Genomic DNA, 5,810 nt, shown 5'->3' on the forward strand with positions numbered 1-5,810 from the left:
AGTATCAAGGTGGTAGACCTCATATTTATAGTACATAGGAGCGAAAATTGTTGGGGATGTTGAGCAGAGAATTCCTCGTATCTATGCAGCACTGGATAACAGGAAAGCAGATCATCAAGAATCTATCATGGAGATGGATGGTAAGCTTTGTGATCAAGTTGGTTCTATTTTGATTGACCCTATATCTAATCATAGTTATATTAATCCTGAATTGGTGGATAAGTGTGGTTTGAATAAAGAAGTGCATGCTGGATCTTGGTTATTACAGTTGGCTACAGGTACAAATAAGAGAGTTCATCATTGGGTAAGTGCTTGTGCATTTGAACTGAATGGTAAGCCTACATCAGCACATTGGAATGTATTGTCATTGGGATCATATAGTATGCTTTTGGGCATGGACTAGTTGTATCTTCATGGGACCGAGGTGAAATGTTATGACAAAGCTATTGAATGTTTGGATGACAATGGAGAGCAAAGAATCTTACAGGGTAAGAAGAAGGCAACATCATTTAGCATGGTGACAGTTATGCAGGCAAAGCACAGTCGCAAAAAAGGGTGTGTATTATTTGCAGTGCATATCTCTAGTGACAAAGGTAAGGAGGATGAGGATGCGGAGGTATTGAGAAGGTACCCAGTTTTACAGTAGTTTCAAGATGTGTTTACAACAGAGATTTCAGAGTTTCCGCCTCACAAAGAAGTGGACTTTTCTATTAAGTTGGTACTAGGGTCAACACCAGCATCAAATGCACCTTAGAAGATGAGCACTCTAGAGTTAGTAGAGTTGAAGTTGCAATTGAAGGAAATTCTTGACAAAGGATACATTGGGCCAAGTGTATCGCCTTGGGGGGCACCTATATTGTTTGTGAAGAAGGATGGTACTCTCAGGTTATGCATTGATTATAGACAAATGAATAAGGTGACCATCAAGAACAGGTATCCGTTGTCGAGGATTAATGAATTATCTGATTAGTTGAAGGGAGCAACAGTATTCTCAAAGATTGATCTGAGATCCAGATATCATCAAGTATGCATCGAGGAAGAGGGAATTTACAATATAGCTTTCGAGATCGTGTATGGGCATTATCAATTTGTTGTAGTTCCATTTGGTTTGACTAATGCTCCAGCTACTTTTATGTGCTTGATGAATAGTGTATTGTGTCCTTATCTAGACAAGGACATACTGATATATATTCATTGATGACACACTGATATATTCTAAGAATGAGGAAGAGCATGCTGAGCATTTAGCATTCATATTGAGATTGTTGAGAGAGCATCAGTTGTATGCTAAGCTTAGTAAATGTAGTTTCTTTCAGACGAAGGTGCATTACTTGGGACATGTTGTTTCCAACGAAGGCATAGCAGTGGATCCAGAGAAGATAAGGGTTATCATAGAGTGGGAAGCTCTTAGAAATGTGAAAGAGGAAAGATCATTTATGGGATTAGTAGGTTATTATAGGAGGTTCATTAGGAAATTCTCCCGGATTGCATATCCTATGACATCACTGCAGAGGCAAGGTAAGAAGTTTGAATGGACAAAGGAATGTGTAGCAAGTTTGGAGTAGTTAAAGCAGTTATTGACAAATTCTCCAGTGTTAAAGATTGCAGACTTGGACAAAGAGTTTGTAGTGTGTATAGATGCTTGCAAGAGAGGACTTGATGGAGTCCTTATGCATGAGGGACAAGTAGTATGTTATGTGTTACGAAAACTGAATTAGCACGAGAAGAACTATCTGACTCATGATCTTGAGTTAGTAGATATCATTCATGCGTTGAATATGTGGAGGCACTATCTTCTAGGCAGGAGGCTTGTAATGATCAATGATCACAATGGGTTGAGATACTTGTTTGACCAGCCGAATCTGAATGTCAGGCAAGCTAGTTGGCAGGCCACGATTAGTGAGTTTGACTTTGGAATCAGGTACATCAAGGGTAAAGAGAACATGGTTGCAGATGCCCTTAGCAAGCCTGTACAGGTAAATCACATTGTAGCTATGAGTTCTTATGGGACAAATCTACAAGATCGGATCTTACAAGTAGGTTAATAGGATGACATGTAAATGGAGCTCAGGCACAGGTTACAACAGAGTACATGTATAGGTACAGGTAGTGGTACAGGTGCACAAGATGTGGACTATCATCTCTCAGCAGATGGCTTGATCAGATTTAGAGACAGGATATATGTGTCAGGCAGTAGTGAGTTCACGAATATTATCTTGAGCGTGTTTCATGCGAAATTGTATTCAGGACACCCAAGATATCATAAGACATTGACCATAGTGAAGAAGTTCTATTATTGGCCAAACCTAAAGAAGGATGTGGTAGAGTTTGTGGCTAAGTGCTTGGATTTTTAGCAGGTGAAGGTAGAGTGTCAACATCTAGGTGGATTGCTACAGCCGATTATGATTCCAAAGTGGAAATGGGAGGTCATTTCCATGGATTTCATTACAAGTTTTCTGAGGACATCTAGACAACATGATTCCATTATGGATGTGGTGGACAAGTTGACAAAGGTAGCGAACTTCATTCCAGTGAAATCTACCCATTCAGCTAGTGATGTAGCACTGGTCTTCATCAAAGATGTCGTCAGATTTCATGGTGTTCCGAAGAAGATTGTGTCAAACACGGATGATAAGTTCACTTCTAGATTTTGCAAAGAGTTGTTTGCAGGTTTGGGTATAGAGTTCGCCTTCAGCAAAACTTATCATCCGCAGACAGATGGACAAATAGAGAGGGTCAACAGGATATTGGAGGACATGTTGAGGATATATGTGATGCATCAGCAGAGGAGATGGGAAGGGTATCTTCCATTGGTCAAGTTAGCTTATAATAATGGTTACCGGGAGTCTTTGAGGATGAGTCTGTTGAGACACTCTATGGGGGGGAGTTGTAATACTCCCATCAGTTGGAGTGACCTAGTGAATAGAGTATTTATTGGACCAGACATGTTAGCTGAAATGGAACAGGAAATGCAGGTAATCAAGAAGAATCTAAAGGCAGCACAACATAGACATAAAAGATATACATATTGTAACAAGTTGTCTAAGGAGTTTCAGGTTAGGGAACAGGTGTACTTGGGCATCAAACCAAAGAAAATATCTTTGTGGATTGGATCGTGTGCCAAGATAGCACCTCGGTTTTGTGGACCTTTCAAGATACTTGAAAGGATCGAACCAGTAGCCTATGGATTTTCATTGCCTTCGAAAATGAAATTACATGATGTTTTCCATGTGTCATTGCTTAAGTATGTTAAAGATGTTGATCATGCGATTGATTGATCTGTATTGCAGATGGAGCCAGAAGAAGAATTCTAGCTGGAACAATAGTATATATTGCAAAGAAAGATGCTCATGCTCTAGAATTGAGCAATCGAGCAGGTTAAAGTGCAGTGGAAGCACTTTGGGTCTGCTGAAGCTACATGGGAGATGGTTGATCAGATGCAAGCTATGTATCCTTCTCTATTCGTTTGTTGAGAAAATATTTTTGGTATATGTTTGGTATGATGTTTTTGGTATATGTACATATTTATGTGGATGTAAATACCGCCATGAGTTGTGGTATAAAGCTCCAATAAGAGATATGGGTTTCATGTCATTATGGTTGTCATATTGTTATGTTGTCATGTTGGTTTTCTTTTCAACATCTCAATCATTGTAAATACTGCAGCGAGCTAAGTTATAAATCTCCATGGGCAGTATGTTTTTCTTTCAGCGGTCTTGTTGGTTGTAGGTGTCGATGAACACCGAGGACAGTGTTCCCTCAACCAGGGGGGGTTTGTATCAACCCTGGTGAAAATTCCATGTAATAAAAGTTAATAAAGGAAAAATAATAACCATGGTTATGGGACACTTATTCCAAGCTTAATATTGGGCAAGACATCCTAGAGTGAGTGTTCATTTCGGTTATTATGGCTAAGGAAATTGGTAAAGACAATGGCTAAGGATTTGGAAAGGAAAAATGGCATTAATTGGAAATTTATTTATGAGAAGGTGAAATGTCATAGGTTGCATGTGAGGAGGAAAATAATGGAAATTTGAAGAAAATAGATGCCACATTGATAAAAAGGTTTTTGAGGATCAGTTCATGGCTTTTGGTCAGTTCAGTTTAGGAGCTCTCTCTCTCTATTCTCTCTCTCTCACACTCTTGGACACTTAGATTTTTCTTGGAGCACTTCAGCATTGGATCAAGAAAGGCAAAAGAAGGCAAGAGGAAGCAAACATCAAGCAAGGAAGAGCAAGATCTAGTAGTTATAGCAAGATTATTTGCAGGTATCAGTTTGCATGTATGAATTCCTTGCTAGATTTAGCATGCATGGTTATGCATGTGTGTTCTTGGGCATGGGATTTGCCAAGTGTGACAGTGTTTTTCAACCTAGTCTTTCCATTTCTGGATAACCATGGTGTGGTGGATTCTTTGGTATGTGGTTGAGATAGATTGTTGGATGGATTGGATGCTGAGTGGGTCGGTCCCAGGATTATTCACAAGGGCTAGGAATCCCATAATGGGATACACAGTAAAGCCTAAATGTGAACACATCAATTAAGCCTAGGAATCCCTTGACCGGTAATAGCAGGATACACGGTAAATCTCAATGGTGAGTACCCTTGATAGGGCCTAGGAATCCCAAGATGGGATAGACAGTAAATCCCAAAGGGTGGAGACCTTGTAGGCCTAGGAAACCCTTGACAGGTAATGGCGGGATACACGATAAGGTTGAGAGGTTGGGATGGACAAATTCCTCACGGTGTAGGTGGAGAAATCCGATGGCATCCGTGCTTGTTTTTTCTCCTAGTGATCCAGTGAGGATTGTAGTAAAGTCTAGTATTGTATGTTTATTGTTTATGGCCTAGTGATCCGGTGAGGATTACGGTAAAGCTTGGTTCTATTTTTGAGAGTAAGATGGTGTAGCCTCAAGAAGCCCTAGTTGATTTTGGTTATAAGTCCCACATTCATGCTTGGAATATGGCACGGGGGTGATTGGCTAAAAGAAATATTTGGTTCAGCGAATCTATGGTCAGGTGGAACATGGTAGTCCCAAAATGGGTTGGCTTTTTCATTCATTAATGAGAACCATTTCTCCTTGGTATATTATGAGAAAATGTACTAGTTCATATGAGACATGTATGGTTGATGTATCCTTCATATTTCTATTGGTTATATGTTGGTTATGAGCATGTTTTATGACAGGGATGATGTATGGCTCTCATCATGTTTTGATTTGTAAATGAATGTACAATGAATATATGACCTAATAGATGATAATAAAGCTAATGTGATAAGGAATCAATGCTTCTTAGTGATTATCAGATAAGTATGAGATGCATATCCTCAGATCTGTTATTATGACCTGTAGGGGTCCAATGAAGTCTTTGTTTAAGTATTTGTATTTGTACCATTGCTTGGATGTTACTTTTCATTCGTGAAAGTTTCATGGAGTTCTGAGCAGTGGCCTGAGTCCTGGCCCTAAAAAGGTGGCACATAATCTAGGGTCACAGGCTCGAAACTAGCTGAAAATGACCTCAGGCGCTTGCATGTCCATGTTGTGAGAGCGACTAGAGGGCCCTAATCACATGTATGCCCATGTCATGGGAGAAACTAAGGCTCTAGGGTAGTGAAGTGTCAAGTTGTTGTAGGGGTTGATCACCTCGAAGGGTTGGTTGGTTCTTGTAGGTTTTGTGGTATGTACCGAAGGTTAGATTAGTTGTGTTATGTTAGTTCCACTTCCTTAAGGTGACCTAGGAGGTTGAATTAGATTGTAGTAGCCTCTCATCACATGTTTACCCCAGTGGACCGGTTAACTTGGGTAAATG

This window comes from Pinus tabuliformis, chromosome 2_2, assembly GCF_031772625.1.
Source record: "Pinus tabuliformis cultivar Carrire ecotype Pingquan chromosome 2_2, CPIR1, whole genome shotgun sequence".
Lineage (NCBI taxonomy): Eukaryota > Viridiplantae > Streptophyta > Pinopsida > Pinales > Pinaceae > Pinus > Pinus tabuliformis.